Here is a 19,752-nt window from a genome sequence, read left to right on the forward strand (position 1 = left end):
ACAAGTCTCACCTGTGCACCCTCTTCTCCCGGCTGGCCAACTTCGGCCTAACCATCAACCCAGCCAAATGCTGGTTCGGAAAGAGTCCATGCAGTTCCTGGGCCATACCATCACAGCCGAAGGAGCTACACCAGCTGCTACAAAGATCGCCGCAATCAGGGAATTCCTGTGCCCGGTCAACCTCAAGGGGCTACAAGAGTTCGCGGGTATGGTCAACTTCTACAACCGATTTATTCCAGGCGCTGCATGTATCATGCAGCCACTCTTCGCCCTCATCGTGGGCCAAGGACAAGATGCTCGCCTGGACTCCAGAGGCCAGTAGGGCATTCAAAGCCACGAAAGATGCTCTCACGAAGGTTACCCAGCTCATCCACCCGCACACCGACCTTCATATGGCGCTCTCCGTCGATGCCTCCGCCACTGCCATTGGTGCTGTCCTGGAGCAACAGATTAACGGACAGTGAAAACAACTGGCATTCTTCAGCCGACTTCTTCATCCATCAGAGTGCAAATATAGCGCTTTCGACCACGAGTTGCTGGGCATGTACCTCCCTGTGCGTCATTTTCGCTATTTCTTGGAGGGGAGGCCTTTCACCATTTTTACCGACCACAAACCCCTCACTCAGGCACTCACTATGGCTAGAGATCCCTGGTCGGCCCACCAACAGCGTTACCTGTCCTTTGTGTCGGGGCACAAAGATGGGGAAAGGCAACGTGGTCACCGACGCACTCTCCTGACTGGCCATTTGCTCGCTGACACCTGGGTTAGACTACGACCAGCTTGCCCGGGACCAGAAATCCGACAAAGAGACACAGACCTTCAAGACAGCCATCACAGGCCTGCGGTTCCAAGACCTCCCGACTCCTCTCAGTGATGATACCGTCATGTGCGATGTCTCCATGGGCACACCGCAACCAGTCGTTCGCCAGCAGTGATGTAGGCAAGTATTCCACCATATCCACGACCTTTCCCAACCTTCCATCAGGCCCACAGTCCATATGGTGGCAGAATGCTTCGTCTGACACAGGATTCAAAAACAGATTGCAGACTGGGCCAGGACCTCCACCCATTGCCAGTTTTCCAAGGTACACAAGCACACCAGAGCGCCTGTGCAGGACTTCAAACACTTCCAAGAACGGTTCAGCCACATACATGTGGAATTGTTTTACCCTTACCCATTTCCTGAGGTAACCGCTACCTTTTCACGCATCACACCACACCACTCGCTGGCTCGAGGCAATTTCGATGCCAGATGCCTCCGCGGACTCCTGCTCCTAAGCACTTTTGACCGGTTGGGTTGCCCGGTTTGGAGTCCCGACCCACCTCACCAGTGACTGAGGCGTGTAGTTCACCTCCGCGCTCTGGGCACAGCTCACCAAAAGATTGGGAATCGAGTTGCATCACACAATGGGCTATCACCCACAGGCCAATGAACTGGTTGAGCGATTGTACCGCCACCTTAAGTCAGCACTTATGGCACCCTCACTGGCCCCAACAGGGTGAATGAGCTGCCTTGGGTACTCCTGGGCATGCGCTCAACACCCAAAGAAGAGCTGCATGCGTCTTCGGCTGAGCTAGTCTACAGTGCACCGCCAGCCCTTCCTGGTGAGTTTATCAATGCACCTCACAGCCCTCAACAGTCACTGCACAGTTTACTTCCCTGCCTCTGGGCCCAGTTGGACTCCTTCACAATCCCAGACATGGCACACGGGCCTCCTACGTCCCCAGCGAGCTGTATTCTGCAGAATATGTCTTTGTCAGGCGAGGCCTGTCCACAGCACCCCTTCAAAGACCGTACGAAGGACCGTACAGAGTCATCCAGCGTTCAGGATCCACCTTCACACTGGATATTGGTGGTAAGAGGGAACTGTTTACTGTGGACAGATTAAAGTCAGCACGCCTCGACCCCAACAAGCCAGTGGTTGCGGCCCAACCCAAGAAGCAAGGCCGCTCGGCAAAGAAGGACATTGGCGTCAGTCCTGGCGGGGGCTGTGTTGCGGCACGCCATTAGGCAGGCGAACCGGCCCCACGTGTCACGCACGCAGTGGGGCAGCCAGCCAAAATGGGGTTTCTTCCCAACCTCAGCACCAGGCTTAGGACGCCCTCATGACATCCGGACCCATGGTGCGGTTCTCAGCCAGGTCCGGGTTGGGAGAATAAGAACAGCCAGACAGACCTCAATAAATCAGTTTTGCTCACTGAACTCAACCATTTGGTTGTGGAGTTATTCAGTAAGCAGAGTGGCCGTCGCTGCAAGTGCACAAAAAGTAAGGTAGCAGAGTGAAAAGGGCATGGCCAAGGTGGTGGAGATCTTTGAGTATAGAGGCTGCTTTTTTAAGACACTGCCTCATGTAGATATCCTTGAAGGAGTAACGTCTGGTGCTTATTGTGATGTTTCTTTTATTACAATAAAGAAACTTGGGTGTGGAGCAGGCCTGGTCAACCCGGCACACAACAGGCTGAATCACCGGAGCAAACAGGCAGGACGCAGGGGCTTTCCACCACCGCGCAGAATTTCCAGGCTGCAGGAGTTCATTGCCAGGGGAACGGCCAGGCCTCACAGCAGCATTATGACATCACTCCCGTGAGACTATTGCCTCTCCTAAAAGGAACGCCCGTGGTTTGAATAAACGGCAGTTACTGGTTTACTTGCTTGGTGTGGACAGCATTTCAGCAGCTCTGCCTTTATCAGTGCTACAGTGGTGACCCCAAAAAGGTTCTAATGTTTTTAGAACCCACAACTCGCAGCAAGATGAATCCTGTCAAACTATCCACAGCCCAAGTGGCTGCCACCAACTGATCTCCTGCGGTAATTTATGCCGTAAGCATCCACTTGCCGCCATTCTGGGCAAACCAGCCATGCAGCTGGCTACAACTTACAGAATCACATTTCACCCTGCGAGGAATAACAGCCGAGGACATGAAGTTCTGGCATGTGGTGAGCACCCTGGACCCGTCACACCAGCGAAAGTCACCCCATTTGCCAACAACCCACCCGTGGACGGCAAATGCACGATATTTAACTGGTTTTTGCTAGAGTCATTTGAACTTAGCTGGCACGAATGGGCCCTTCACGTGCTTAACACGATCACAACCCCTCAGAACTGATGGGGAGCTAGTGGCCCTTGCAGATGGACACACAAAGTGTTTCCTGTTTGAGTCCCTGTTCCTTTCCAAGTCTCCAACATGGACTTTGCTGAACCACACCTCATGGCAAGAGAAGCAGACCAGCTCTTCCATACACCACAACACGACTCCATCCACGTGCAGCCCATTTGTGCAATGGGAGCAACAGCACAACTTCGGCCACCTCTTGTGCCCCCATAGCAGCCATCGCAGCAGTCTGGCCACAACGCGGTGAATACATCAACAAAGCAGCAGGGTACTGCTACTATCACTGGGCAAACGAACTCCTGGTTGACCTCAACTGATGCCGGCTGGTTAATGCCACCACCTTCCAAGTTTTCCCCCTCACACTGCGCCAACACACTTTCTGACCTTTTGGAGTCCATGCTCTTGAACAAAGCGAGTACACCGCACTGCTCATCAACTTCCCTGCTCTACTAGCCCCCAACATCCATGATCCAGAACAAGCACATTGAGACCACCGGACTACCCGTGTATACACAGGCGTGGCAACTGCCCCAGGATAAGCTCCTCTAAGCCAAGGCCAAGTTTGCCACGATGGAGGAATTGAGGATCGTCTGCCGTTCCAACAGCCCATGGGCTTTGCCAAAGAACTCTGGTGGCTAGTGCCCCTGCAGAGATGACCACAGGCTCAATGATGCAACAGTACCAGACAGGTACCCCATCCTCCACAAACAGGACTTTGCTGCATGACTCAAATGTGCCCAGATGTTTTCCAAAGTCGATCTTCCACCAGCTCCCAGTACACCAGGGTGACGTGCAGAAGACAACCGTAATCACCCTGTTTGACCTCATCGAGTTCCTGAAAATGCCATTCGGGCTGAAAAACAAAGCCCAACATTCCAACTCCTCACGGACGTAGTGACAAGAGAACTGGAGGGGATTTTTGTGTACCTGGACGACATCCTCATTGCCAGCCCAGATGCCAGGACCCACAAAGAATATTTAAAATCCCCGTTTGCCTGGCTGCAGACTTTCAGGCTAACCATCAACCCATCCAAGTGCCACTTCAGTTTGTTCACCATCAACTTCCTTGGGCACTGCTTCTCCAGCGAAGGAGCAACATTTTTGCCTGACAAGGTCGAGGCCAATCGGAACTTTCCCAGGCCCAAAATGCTCAAAAGCCTGCAGGAATTCCTTAGGATAATGAATATCTTTCATTGCTTCCTCCCAGGAGCAAGCAGCAGCCACCATGTGGCCTCTCTTCGACCTCATTAAAGCAGGTAACAAGGAGCCTAGCTGGTCTGCAGAGGAGGCACTCCAAGCATTCGAGGAGACCAAACCAGCATTTTCCAAAGCCATGTTCCTGGCACACCTGGATCCAGACTTACCCCTGTCATTAATGACAGAAGCCTCAGATTGGGCAGTGGGCGCAGTGCTGCAACACTGGGTGGATGACCAGTGGTGGCCATTTGCTTTCTTCAGCAAACACCACTGACCACCCAAGCTGAATTATAGTGCTTTTGATCATGAACTGCTGGCAATGTACCTGGCTCTGTGCCATTTCTGGTACATCCTCGAAGGCTGAGTGTTCACAGCCTACATAGCCATTGGTGCAGGCACTGGGCAAAGTCTCAAACCTCTGGTCAGCAAAGCAACAATGGCACCTTTTGAACATTTCTGAATATATACTACGGACATCCACCACATACCAGGGAAGTCCAACATAGTAATTGACGCACTGTCAAGTCAAATGATCTCTGAGGTGACTGGTGTCGGCATCTTCAGCCTGGTCACTGGTGACCAGGCTGAAGACGCTGACCCACAGACATACTGCACCACCATCACCAGCCTACATTGAGGAATTTGTGCCAGACCCAGGAGGCCCAACACTCCTGTGCGATATGTCTACAGGCCACCCCAGGCCAATCCTGCCCACAACCTAGAGATGGGGGAGTATTCAATCAAATGCATGGACTCTCTCATCTGTCCATCCAGTCAACAGCCCACCTCACTTCGGACAGATTCGTATGGCACAGGCTTCAGCGTGAAGTTTCACTTTGGGCAAAGCCAAAGTCCCATCAGCACACTAAAGGCCCAGTGCAATGTTTCCCACCTGCAGTGGATAGGTTCGGACATGTGCATGTGGACATTGTAGTGCCCATTCCCATCAGCCTAGGAATAAGGCATCTTATCATCATGGTCGACCGCTTTACACGCTGGCCAGAGGTGGAGCCCATGCTGGCCTGTGACACAGGGACCTGTGCGAGAGCCTTTACCTCACAGTGGGTCACCCATTTTGGTGTCCTTTCCCACATAACATCGGACTTGCGAGCCCAGTTTACTTCTTTCCTCTGGGTGACCATGGCCAAATTCTGTAGCAGTCAGCAATACCACGCAACTGCCTACCACCCCCAATCCAATGGGCTGGTAGAGTGCTTTCACCGTCATCTAAAAGCAGCCCTCAAATTACAGCTGCATGGACCCAACTGGATGGTTAACATTTCCAGTCCATTTTACAGCATTAGGAGTTTTTAAACTCTCCATATTTTCACTGCTGATATCGACTGTTACTCACTATGCACAGTGTGTTTCTTTTTTTTTCCACTCCTGTGCACAGCATAACTTGGCTGTTTTTTAGACTCCTGGTACCATGTGATTTTTATTTTATTACAATAATGAAACTTGGGTTCCTTTTAAAACAACGAGATTTATTAACTAAGGCTAAGCAAACAACAATAAGGACAGAACATATACATGCCAGACCTCATGAGGAGGCATCCGTCTTGAATCTACCCAAGATGCAACAGCATTCCCAAGATGCAACATTTCCCAGATCCTACACACACTGTCTCTGACTCCTCCAGGTTGTAGACTCTACACTACACCTATGATGTTACAGGCCAAGTTAACAACATTCTGGAGTTTATTCTTGTCCTGAGAGTTGGCACCTCTTTACCAGGCAGGGATGCCACCAGCCAGAATACTCTCCATGGTACGCCTGTAGAAGTTTATGAGAGTCTTTGGTGACATACCGAATCTCCTCAGCACCTCACAATATATAGCCACTGGCGAGCCTTCTTTGTGATTGCATCAATCCGGGGGCTCCAGAACAGATCTGTAGAGATGTTGATACCCAGGAATTTGAGGTTCTTGACCCTCTCCACTACTGAGCCCTCAATGAGGACAGGGCCATATTCCCCTGACTTCCTCCTGAAGTCCACAATCATCTTTTTGCTGACATTGAGGGGAAGGTTGTTCTCGTTTCCCCATTCTATCTCCCTCCTGTACACTTCCTCATTGTTGTTTGTGATTCTGACAACAACTGTGGTGTCATCAGCAAATGTAGATGGCATTGGAATTGTGCCTGGCCACACAATTGTAGAACTGTGGGCTAAGCCCGCATCTTTGGGTTGGGATGGAGATTTGTGTGATGTTCTAAGCTGAATTCACCATCTTCTGCAGCTCCTTTTAATCTAGGGCAGAGCAGGTGCCATGCCACATGGTGATGCATCCACAGTGGTGCATCTGTAAAAGTTGTTGAGGGGTACAGGGGGCACATTGAACTTCATTAGCCTTCTCAGAACATAGAAGCATTAGTGCACTTTTTTGGTCAAGTCAGGTCACTGAAACTGTTTATTTGCAAGAATTTGAAGCTCTCTTTCCATTTCAGCATTATTGATGTGGACAAAGGTGTGGACTCTATCCCCACCCACCCACCCCCTCCCCTTACACTTCCCCACCACATCCCGTCCAAAGTCTATGATCAACTCTTTGTCTTACTGACATTGAGAGAGGGGTTGATGTCTTGGCACCAAGTCATGAGACTCTCAATCTCCTTCCTCTATTTGGTCTCAACATAATTTGATCTTTGGCCTACACTGTAGTGTCATCAGCCCACTTAAAGGTGGAATTAGAATGGTATTTGGCTGGACAATCGAGGGTGTAAAGGTAGGGCTGAGTACACATTCTTGTGCTGAGTGTAATGTTGCAGGAGAAAATGTTACCTACCTTCACGGATGATGATCTGTTAGGCAGGAACTAAAGATTCAAGATGTGGGGATTGGTATGGGGACGGGGGGCGGGGGGGGGGGGGTGGTGGGGGGTGCTGAGGACAAGAACCTGGTTTGAAGATGTGTTTGATGGGGAATTAAATGTAGGGCATCTAACTTTAGTGGACGTGAATGTGAGAAGCTTTGGTTCCCAATAAGAGTAGGAAAGGATAAGAGATCTGCTAAAGACTCTCAAATTCAGGGAAGACTTTTTATTAGGTCAATTGTTGAAAAATATTTTCACTACTGATAAGTTGATAATGGTCATAAATTTAAGCTCAATCCCAGTAGAACCAATATCATTCAAGAACAGTACTTACTTGCTGGATCTATCAGACAATAATATTTAATTTATATATTTTTAATGTTGCAAAATATTTAAAGGTGCTTAACTAGAGAGACTAAACAAAATTTATTTTTGATAAGATATCGATAAAGGGCCCTGACTCAAAACAAAATTCTATGATGCATTATCTGTTGAGTCCCTCCAGCCTCTCTTTGTTCAAACATAGATTACTCTTAAGTTCTGTGGGGAGATATTAGGGTATACTATTACCTGAAATGGGTTTTCAAAGCACTCACTCCTCCCAATCTCTCGCTCCTCCCAATCTCTCGCATTCCTACATCTCACCTGTGGCTGCGCTTCCTTTCATTCTGGTCTCTTGATAATCCACAGACAATTTCACAAACTTGCCTTTAACTGGCAAGATTTTAATGAAGAATTTTTGCAACTCTGAACTTCTTGGTCTCTCTGTTTTTATTTATGGGCGGCACGGTTGGTGTAGCAGTTAGTGCAATGCCTTTACAACACCAACGAACAGGTCCAGGGTTCAAATCCTGTGCTATCTGTAAAGAGTTTGTACGTTCTCCCCATGTCTGCATGGGTTTTCCCGGGGCTCTGATTTCCTCCCACCGCTCAAAATGTATCAGGGGTGTAGGTTAATTGGGTGTAAATTGGGTGGTACAGACTTGTGGGACGAAATGACCTATTACCGAGCTGTGTGTCAAAATGTAAATTTAAAATTTCCTCAAAACTTACCTATTTCAATGTGTTTGTCATGGTTCCTAACATTAACCCTTTTTCTGATATTTATCACTATGATACATCCGACATCTATTATTAAAAGTAATACATAAACACATGATACAAGCTACCCTTGATCATGGTACTTCGCTCAATGGCCAATGATTATGAAATGTAGTAATCTTTACTGAATTGTACAAAGTTTCCTCAGTCACTGTGAAGATACAATCTGTAGCTACATTGTCACAAACTGTGACCTTAAAACAACTGTGCATGTGAAAACTTATTGTTTCAAAACAGAACTGTCTGCAGAAATCTCCCTGCAATTTCTACAAAAAATTGAATTTGTGGTTGTTATTGTGGAACTGCTTCCTGAATTGGTCAAACTACAAAATTGATCACCAGACATGTTTACAAAGGAAAATATAGCAAGATAGACATGGAAGCAGAGCAAACAAGAGACTGGTTGAAACCTAGCAGAGCAGGGCAGGAGGCTAGAGCTGCCAGCAATTTCTTAATTTGCCAACTAATGGAATAAATGGTGAGACATTGCTTCTTGTGACTATGGAAGGATTAAACATCATGACTTGAATAACACTTCTGATTTTGTACCTACATGTGTAAAGGACAATGTGCAGAGGTAATACTTTTTTTGTGTGGGAACTTTAAAAGAATATCGTGGTTGTAAACAATGGAATAACTTTAAGAGAGTTTATGCTATCTGTGAAATAGAGAATATTCAAGCTGCTTTCAAGTCAAAAGGAAATGAGGGAAGATCAATTTTGTCAATAATTGTATCCAAAATATCAAAGTAACATCTTTTGAAGTATTTACAAGAAAGTTTATGTAAAAAAATTATCATACAGATTCATTTCACTACCAGTGAAAATTCTTGCAGAGAATCCTTTGAATATATCAATGGTTGCTGGTTATACATTGAAAAATTGTTCAAAAATAGTTGTGTTGATGAAAGGTGAGCTTTGCTTGTTAACAGCTATATTTACCAAGTAGAGCCACCTTACAGGAAACTGTGCTAATATGTCAGACAAAACCAGGGTAAACACTTTCAGTGAAGAAGGAAGATGATAATCAAAATTAGAAGAATTTTCACCTTTGGTCTTTCACCAGTTTTCTCTATTTCTTAGTGTCCTGCACTACGTCAAATCTCCTTAACGGGGTCTATTTCCATGATTTGATTTGTCTTTGGATACATTTCAAATGACATCAAGATAGAGAAATAAAAAAATCACTCAGAAAGCCTGTCAGGTAGGTCAACATTTATATGGACAAGTGAATGGAGTTTTATCAGAAAATATTCATACCTATTGATGAATCTACATCAAGGTCCTTCATATGTTTGACATGGACTTTTCTGGACATGCATTCAAACTCATCCTGAAGCAGGAGTAAACCAAAATAATTATGAATCCTGTTTTAGAAACTTTTAAAGTAGATCTGCTTGAGCAAGCTCCAACCAAAGGAATTCAGCATTGGGAACAGGCTGCTGATAGAAACCCTTTAAATCTAAAATAACTCACAACAAATCTATCCTGGGCCTTGGCACCCTCTCTGACCTCTCCTCAGCACCCTCTCCACTCTGACCTCACCTCAGCACCATCTTTACTCCGATCTCACTTCAGCACCCTCTCCACTCTGACCTCACCTCAGTACCATCTTTACTCTGATCTCACTTCAGCACCCTCTCCACTCTGACCTCACCTCAGCAGTCGACACCTTGGCATCGTCTTTACTTTGACCCTATGGTCTAGCTGAGAATTAACCCTACAACCAACAGCCATTTGTGACTCTTCCCCACTTTAATACTCTGACATAACTGTTGAATGCCAAATCATCCTCCAATTGTGACTGGGCCCTCCTCCATTCCAAGGCATTCACTATTGTGAAGCCTCACCATTTTTGTGACCCATATATTTTGGTCTAGAGGCACCACCATTCCAAGTGATTGGAATTTCCGAATGATAGTTATTTGCACAAGATGTACATGGGACAACAGCACAACACAAACTGAACATGTTATTCCCTCTGCATTAGAATTTCCAGATTATTTTACCATGTGTTCACATTTTTTAGGCATGTTAGCAGATAAAAAGTGGCCCTGTTTAAGAGACCAACTTCCTGCAGTGCAAAGGTTCAGTCGTAAAATGTTGGTGGATGATTTTCAGGCATTACTCTCCAGCATATATACAATTGTTGCTCCAAATCATAATCTGGAATCTCCACCATGACATATTAACTATAATCCACAATGTTACCTGCGATATCCTCCAAAGATCAGTTACACTTGGACCTTCTCAATTTCTCTTTTCTTTTTCAATCTTTTTTTATTGGTTTTTATAGGAAATACAATATAATAAAGGGAATGAAGCTGAAAATACAGTATCACATATGTAGCTATTAATATAAAGCTTCAACAGTATAAATTCAATCCCCCCTCCTCTGCAATGGGTGAAAAAAATTCAAAAGTATTGTATAAAAAAAACACCTAACCTACTCTAATAATTTAAAAAAACTAACAAAAAGCAGCTGAGCAGTTTATCCTGAGGATTAGATATATTTTGTAGTTTTTGGTTCCAACTGTCAATCAAAACTATATCTCATCTAAAAGAGTAAATACATCTAATCACATTAGAAACATTTACATCATATGAAAATAAGATATAAAAGGTTGTCATGTATCTTCAAATTTCACTGATAAATCAAATACATATCTTTTTTTTCTGAATTTAAACAGGACATAATATGAGAAATCCATTGAAACACCGTCAGAGGTCTAGAGTCTTTCCATTTTAATAGGGAACCCTCTTAGTTTCTCAACCATATGTTAGTCCTTGACAAATTTGAGCTTGGTTGAACTATCACAACATCTCTCATATACTTTTTAATAGGCTAATGATACTTTGTAGACAAGAAACTGTCTAGCCTAACTCTGACTTTGAAATGATTCAAATTGTTGGGTGTTCTGGTGTCAAACTGCCAGAAAACTATAGTGGTTTTCATTATTCTTATTTTCCACCAGGGCATTCGAGGATGAGTGATAGCTTTAACATCAAATTGACACCTTTAGGTCATTCAGATGCCAACAATAGACTCACTTTCATTATGAAAATGTTTTCCTAATTTTTCTGGCTGTGGCATGTCCTCTTTTTTTCCATGTGTTAGGAATATTTGGAGCATTTTGATGTGACAGTTAGTAATTTCATTGGAGAAATAAAATAATGCATTAGAAATCTGATACAAAAACTAAGGAGGTTAGCAATATTCAGCTGGTCAAGCCTGATGAGGAAAAAGGTTATATTATTACTTCAGATGCAAAATCTTCAACACAATCAACATGGTCTGGACATGAAATCTTTTAAAAAATATTTTATTTAACAATCGCATCCCATCTCTCCATCCCTAAATCTGTATCCCATTTCCAAGTAACAGCTATGCATTTCCTAGAAAATGCTAAAGCAATTTGTACAAATTCAATTTTAAATATAGTTCATTTCAATTTAGGTCTTTTAGTCCTAATATTACTCAACAGAAATAGCATCAGATCTTGTAGGAACTTAACCCACATTATTTGTTCCAAAAAATGTTTAACTTCCAACCAAAAATGTTTAACTTTAGGACACTTCCAAGTAAAATGCAAAAATGATCCAATCTCTAGACCACATCTAAAATATAAATTTGATGATGTGGGGTTGAATTTTTAAAATTTTTTGAGGAGTTAAATATAACTGATACAAAAAATCATATTGAACCAACCTATATCTAACATTAATAATTTTTGTCATATTATCTCTATATAATTGCTTCCAATCTTTCTCATCTATTTGTCTTTTGAAATCCACTTCCCATCTTGATCTCGATTTAGGCACCCCTATTTTAATTAGGGTCTTTCTTTTGAAGTAAATTATACATGACAGAGATGAATTTACTTACATTACTATTACGAATCATTAATTCCAATTCACTCTGACCTATTTTATCAGTCAAAAAAAGCTTTAACTTGATAATAAGAGAAAAAAGTATTATTTGGCACATTAAATGTATTCTTCATTTGTTCAAATATTATACATTTTCCAGTTTCAAAACAATCCTCTATCTTCTCAATATTTATCTGCATCCAAGTCCTCAAAAATTGATTATCCATAGAAAATGGAATGTCTTAAACCTTTTGCACCTATTTTATTATCAATTTTATTCCATAATTCCATCAGATATTTCAAAGCTGGTGTATCTCTACTTCCCACCAACTATTTTGAATTCAACTTGTAAATAAAATCCTGTATATTAATTTCTCCTATTTTACTAAATTCTATATTAACCCAAGCAATTTTATTTACACCCAAACAGTACATTAATAAATCTCAATTGACCTCCCAATTCAAACTTCCAAATCAATTTTTCCGAAGAAACCCTCACCATTCCCTTTCAATAAAAACTTTTTTGAGGAATTGAGATAGGGATCGACTGAAAAAGATTGAACTCTAGGGAAAATATTCAACTTAATACAATTTACTCTACATACTAACGTTATAGGTAAGTTATTCCACCTATTCAAATCTTTCTTAATTTTATTGACTAATGGCAAATAGATCAATTTATATAAATTATTTAAATCATTATTGACCCTAATACCTAAGTATTTAATTCCAGCATCTGGCCACCTAAATTGAGTCATCTTTCTACATTGAATATACTCACCTTTAACTAAGGGCAAAATTTCACTTTTGTTCAATTAATCTTATAACCAGATACTTCGCCATATTCTTCCAATCTTGTATGTAATTGACACAACAAATTCATAGGGTCTGTCAAGTAAACCAAAACATTATCAGCAAACACATTTATTTTATATTCTTCTTGATTAACCTTTATACCCTTAATCTTAAAATCCTGTCTTATTAACTCTGCTAAAGGCACTATTGCCAAAATAAATAGAGGTGGTGATATCTACTAGATCTAGTTAATTGAAAAGAAGTAGAAATTTCTCCATTAGTCACCACTTTTGCAAATAAATTTTTATATAATGTTTTAACCCAATTTATAAATGTAGGTCCAAAACCAAACTTTTCCAATACTTTAAACAAAAAATCCCATTCTCACCTATCAAAAGCCTTCTTTGCATCTAAAGCTATTGCCACAGTTAAATCACCCCTTTTCTGAACTAAATGAATTAAACTAATCAATATAGCAACATTATCAGCAGATTGTCACTTTAAAAAAAAACCCATTTGATCTATATGAATTAAATTTGGTAAATATTTAGCTAATCTATTCGCTAACATTTTGGCAATAATTTTATAATCTGCATTCAATAATGATATCGGTCTATAAGATGCGGGCTTTAAAGAATCTCTATCTTTCTTTAGTGTAACTGTAATAATTGCATTTGAAAAATATTCCAGTAGAGAATGAGATTCTGCTGCTTGGTCTAACACCTCCATAAAGATATTAAAAGATCTTTAAATTTCTTTAAAAATTCAGGCGGAAAACAATCCTCCCCCAGTGACTTCCCACTCTGCAAAGAACTCAATACCTCACTAACTTCTCTTGGTATAAAGGGAGCATCTATATCTCTTTGATCCTGATAATTCAAACTAGGTAAACTTATTTGAGATTTTTTTTTAATTCTCAATTTTAGTTTCCTCAAAACTAGACTCAAATTGATATAAATTAAAATAAAGATCTTTAAATAAATAACTAATTTCTTGAAGTTCATAAGTAATCTTCTTAGAATTCTTTTTAATAGCATTAATTGTTCTAGAAGCTTGTCCCAACTTCAACTGCCAGGCAAGAACTTCGAGAGCACTTTTTCAAAATTCATAATACCTTTGTTTTGTTCTCTCAATTAATTTTTATATTCTATAGGTCTGAATCATATTGTAATGAATTTATTTTGTTATTAGTTTCTTCTTTTTTCATCAGAAGCCTTTCTTTGTAAATCCTTCTCCAAACCTTCTATTTTCTTTCCAATTGATCAACCTTTTTATTATAATCTTTCTTAACCTTTGCTGTATAACTTATTATCTGACTTAATAAATACACCTTAAAAGCATCCCAAAGAACAAATTTATCATCCACTGAGTTAGAATTTATTTCTAAAAAATCTTGAATCTGTTTCTTTAAGTCACAAAAATTCACCCTCCGGGACCAAACATGTCATCAGAAGTGGTGAGTGATCAGATAGAATTCTAGCCTTATACTCTGCATGCATAATTCTTCCTTGCAATTGCGCTGATATTAAAATGTCTATTTTCGAATAAGAATCATGCCTATATGAATACAAAGGATAATCCCTTTCCTTCGGATTTAACCTTCACCAAATATGTATCAAATTTAAGTCTTTCATGAAACTCAGAATCATCTTTGCTCTTAACAACTGATCTTGCTGACTTATTCAACACTAAATCGAGACAGTAGTTAAAATTCCCCTCCTATCAAAACTTTCTCATGAGCTTCAGCTAAATACATAAAAGTATCACAAATAAATCCTTCATTATCTACAAACGGTGCATAAATACTCATGTGTCCACATTTCAGAATAAATTTGACAATGAATCAAAGCAAATCTCCCACCAGGATCCATAGCCACCCTTTGAATTTTAACATGTAAAGTCTTCTTAATCAATAGTGCAACTCCTGTTGCTTTAGAATTAAATGTTGAGGCTACCACTTGGCCTACCTGATCTCTTTTTAGTTTTTTGTATTCCTTCTCTGTTAAATGAGTCTCTTATAAAAAAGCAATATCAACTTTAATTTTTTAATATAACACCCTTTTTTCCTCTTAATCCTATTGTTAAGTATATTTATGTTAAAACTTACTAAGTTTATACCCTACTAACAGCCATTTCTCTACCATCAAAAAATTCAGAACTCCCCTTGCCTCATCCCTTGGTCCCCAGCATCTTAAGACTTTCAATCACACTTGACATCTCTGTCAAAAAGAAGAAAATAGGAAAAAAAGGAAAGAAAGAAGAAAAAGAAAAAGCTAGAAAAATAAAGAAAAGTTACTACCAAAAAGAGGCCAAACTACCCCTCTATTGTACGGGAAGTGACTCTCGCCACAAGATGGCACATAGTTATGGAAGGAGAAGGAAAAACCTTTCACACGCCCCCACCCATAAGAACATAAATTCAGTAAAAAACAGTTAATTTGTAGGTGTAGATAGCCTCTTCAAAATCTCTATTCTCTTGTTCGTTGTTGAGTTCTTCAGTTTCTTTTTTTTTAAAATTTTTTATTTTTCACACCATAAATCACAATAGCCATGATATACACTTTTTCTTTTTCACACATTTACAGTGACTTTTTCTCCCCCCTCCCTCCCTCCTCCCAAGCCACCCCCCCCACCCCCCCCCTCATCCATTTTAGGTATACAATCTAGGTTGCATTAATTCAGTCAGACAATGTTGTCATTCAACAAAAATACACCAGAAATTCTACTGAGTCCATTCTTTTCTTTCCTTCTCCTTCCATCAACTTAGGTAATGTTTGTCCCCGGTAGGTTTTCGCTATTGTATTTAATATAAGGCTCCCATACTTGTTCGAATATTTCAATATTATTTCTTAAACTATATGTTATTTTTTCTAATGGAATACATTTATTCATTTCTATATACCATTGTTGTATTTTCAAATTATCTTCCAATTTCCAGGTTGACATAATACATTTTTTTGCTACGGCTAGGGCTATCTTAACAAATCTTTTTTGTGCATCTTCCAAGTCAATTCCAAATTCTTTATTTTTTATGTTACTTAGGAGAAAGATCTCTGGATTCTTTGGTATATTGTTTTCTGTTATTTTATTTAATATCTGATTGAGATCATCCCAAAATTTTTCTACTCTCTCACATGTCCAGATTGCATGAATTGTTGTTCCCCTTTCTTTTTTACATCGAAAACATCTATCAGATACTGTTGGGTCCCATTTATTTAACTTTTGCGGTGTAATGTATAGTCTGTGTAACCAATTATATTGTATCATACGCAGCCTCGTATTTATTGTATTTCTCATCGTTCCAAAACATAATTTCTCCCATGTTTCCTTTTTTATCTTTATATTTAAATCTTGTTCCCATTTTTGTTTAGTTTTACCATTTGTTTCCTCATTCTCCTTTTCTTGCAGTTTAATATACATATTTGTTATAAATCTTTTGATTAACATTGTATCTGTAATCACATATTCAAGGTTACTTCCCTCTGGTAAACTCAAATTGCTTCCTAATTTATCTTTCAAGTAGGATCTCAGTTGGTAATATGCCAGCGCTGTATCTCCAGTTATATTGTACTTATCTCTCATTTGCTCAAAGGATAAGAATCTACTTCCTGAAAAACAATTTTCTATTCTTTTAATCCCTTTTTTTTCCCATTTTCTAAAGGAAAGGTTGTCTATTGTAAAAGGGAGTAGCTTATTTTGCGTCAATATTAGTTTTGGTAATTGATAATTTGTTTTATTTCTTTCTACATGAATCTTCTTCCATATATTGAGGAGATGGTGTAATACTGGAGAAGTTCTATGTTGTACCAATTTTTCGTCCCATTTATATAATATGTGTTCAGGTATCTTTTCCCCTATTTTATCTAATTCTAATCTCGTCCAGTCTGGTTTGTCCCTTGTTTGATAAAAATCTGATAGGTACCTTAATTGTGCGGCTCTATAATAATTTTTGAAGTTTGGCAATTGTAAACCTCCTTGTTTATACCATTCTGTTAATTTATCTAGTGCTATCCTCGGTTTCCCCCCTCTCCATAAAAAATTCCTTATTATTTTCTTTAACTCTTTGAAGAATTTTTCTGTCAGTTGTATTGGCAATGCCTGAAATAAGTATAGTATCCTTGGAAAAATGTTCATTTTAATACAGTTTATCCTTCCTATCAGTGTTAGTGGTAGCTCTTTCCAATGCTCTAAATCGTCCTGTAATTTTTTCATTAGTGGATTGTAATTGAGTTTATATAATTGGCCTAGATTTTTGTTTATTTGTACACCTAGGTATCTTATTGCCTGCATTTGCCATCTGAATGGGGATTCCTTCTTAAATTTTGAGAAATCCGCGTTATTCATAGGCATTGCTTCACTTTTATTTACGTTTATCTTGTATCCCGACACTTCTCCATATTCCTTCAATTTCTTATATAGTTCTTTTATTGATAGTTCTGGTTCTGTTAAGTACACTATCACATCATCCGCAAATAGACTGATTTTATATTCCCTGTCTTTTATTTTTATTCCTTTTATATTATTATCTATTCTTATCGATTCTGCTAGTGGTTCTATAGCTAGCGCAAACAATAATGGTGATAGTGGGCATCCCTGCCGCGTTGACCTGCTTAAGTTAAATTGCTTTGATACATGTCCATTTACTGTCACTTTCGCTAACGGTCCCTTATATAATGCTTTAATCCAATTAATATACTTCTCCGGTAAACTGAATTTTTGCAATACTTTGAACAAGTAATTCCATTCTACTCTGTCGAAGGCCTTCTCTGCGTCTAAAGCAACTGCTACTGCAGGTGCTTTATTTCCTTCTACTGCATGAATTAAGTTAATAAATTTACAAATATTGTCTGTTGTGCGTCTTTTTTTGATAAATCCAGTTTGGTCTAAATTTACCATTTTCGGTACCTGTTCTGCTAATCTGTTTGCTAATAGTTTAGCTATTATCTTATAATCTGTGTTTAGCAGAGATATTGGTCTATATGACGCTGGTGAGAGTGGATCTTTCCCTTGTTTTAGTATCACTGTAATTATTGCTGTTTTACATGAATCTGGTAAGTTTTGTGTCTCATCAATCTGGTTGATTACATCCAGGAGGGGCGGTATTAATAGATCTTTAAATGTTTTGTAGAATTCTATTGGGGGTCCATCCTCTCCTGGTGTCTTATTATTTGGTAATTTTTTTATTATCTCTTGTATTTCTACTGTTCCAAATGGTTCTGTTAATTTATTTTGTTCCTCTATTTGTAGTTTTGGTAGTTCAATTTTAGTCAAAAATTCATCTATTTTCCCTTCTTTCCCTTCGTTTTCAGTTTGGTATAATTGTTCATAGAATTCTCTGAAGTTTTCCTTAATTTCTTTTGGATTATATGTAATTTGTTTGTCTTTTTTCCTTGTTGCCAATACCATTTTCTTAGTTTGCTCTGTCTTAAGCTGCCATGCTAAGATTTTGTGTGTTTTTTCACCTAGTTCATAATATTTCTGTTTTGTCTTCATTATATTCTTCTCCACCTTATATGTTTGTAATGTTTCATATTTTATTTTTTTATCCGCCAATTCTCTTCTTTTGGTTGTATCTTCCTTTATTGCTAATTTTTTTTCTATGTTTACTATTTCCCTTTCCAACTGCTCTGTTTCCTGATTATAGTCCTTCTTCATCTTGGTTGCATAACTTATTATTTGTCCTCTAATGAATGCTTTCATTGCGTCCCATAGTATAAACTTATCTTCCACTGATTCCGTATTTACTTCAAAGTACATTTTTAATTGTTTTTCAATAAATTCTCTAAAATCCTGTCTTTTAAGTAGCATGGGGTTTAATCTCCATCTATACATTCTTGGAGGGATGTCCTCTAGCTTTACTGTCAGTATTAAGGGTGAATGGTCCGATAGCATTCTCGCTTTATATTCTGTTTTTCTTACTCTATCCTGCATACTAGCTGATAACAAAAATAGGTCTATTCTTGAGTATGTTTTATGTCTAGTCGAGTAGTATGAGTATTCCTTTTCTTTTGGGTTTTGTTTCCTCCATATGTCCACAAGTTTCATTTCTTGCATTGATTTAATTATAAATTTGGTTACTTTGTTCTTCCTGTTAATTTTTTTCCCCGTTTTATCCATATTTGGATCCAAATTCAGATCGAAATCCCCTCCTATTAGTATGTTCCCTTGCGTATTAGCTACCTTCAAAAAGATATCTTGCATAAACTTTTGATCTTCTTCGTTAGGTGAATATATATTAAGTAGATTCCAAAGCTCCGAATATATCTGACATTTTATCATAACATATCTCCCTGCTGGATCTATTATTTCCTCTTCTATTTTAAATGGCACATTTTTGCTAATTAATATAGCCACTCCTCTTGCTTTTGAATTATACGATGCTGCTGTTACATGTCCTACCCAATCTCTCTTTAATTTCTTGTGCTCCAATTCAGTTAAGTGTGTTTCTTCGACAAATGCTATATCTATTTTTTCCTTTTTCAGTAAATTTAGTAGTTTCTTCCTTTTAATTTGGTTATGTATTCCATTAATATTTAAAGTCATATAGTTCAGCGTAGCCATTTTATATTTTGTTTATCTTCTCTTTCCGTTTTTCCATCATTACCTTTCCTCCTTTTCCATTTCTGTTTTCTTATTTTCAACTCTTTACCAGACAACATTCCTACAACATCCAACATTTTCCTTATTCTCCTATTTATATCTTCTTTATCCCCAATCTAGCCTTCCCCTCCTGAGTTGTCCTTTATCCCTTGTCGGACAACCACATCTCCCCTCTCCATTTGGATTTGCGAATCCACTCGCAAGCGTCAACTGATTTTGCAGTGACCGCTCTTTTCCCCCACCCAGCCCCCCCCAGAAAAG

The 19,752-nt window shown here is 39.7% G+C and overlaps 1 protein-coding gene across 35 annotated transcripts in view; it reads left to right on the top strand.

The window, feature by feature from the left end:
* Positions 1-19,752, top strand: part of rbm47 (RNA binding motif protein 47) — a 365,648-nt gene that overhangs the window by 211,997 nt on the left and 133,899 nt on the right. For 2 of the 35 annotated variants that reach the window (XM_069924841.1, XM_069924846.1), the window contains one exon: positions 9,310-9,430. The exons of 31 other annotated variants lie outside the window; for them this stretch is intronic. The gene's annotated coding sequence lies outside the window, so the exon portion shown is untranslated. Of the gene's footprint in view, positions 1-7,205; positions 8,706-8,784; positions 8,805-9,309; positions 9,431-19,752 lie in introns of those variants that run through there. 2 more of the 35 variants (XM_069924861.1, XM_069924867.1) reach the window with 2 other exon arrangements.

The sequence above is a fragment of the Narcine bancroftii genome, chromosome 3 (genome assembly GCF_036971445.1).
Source record: "Narcine bancroftii isolate sNarBan1 chromosome 3, sNarBan1.hap1, whole genome shotgun sequence".
In the NCBI taxonomy this organism is placed as follows: Eukaryota; Metazoa; Chordata; class Chondrichthyes; order Torpediniformes; family Narcinidae; genus Narcine; species Narcine bancroftii.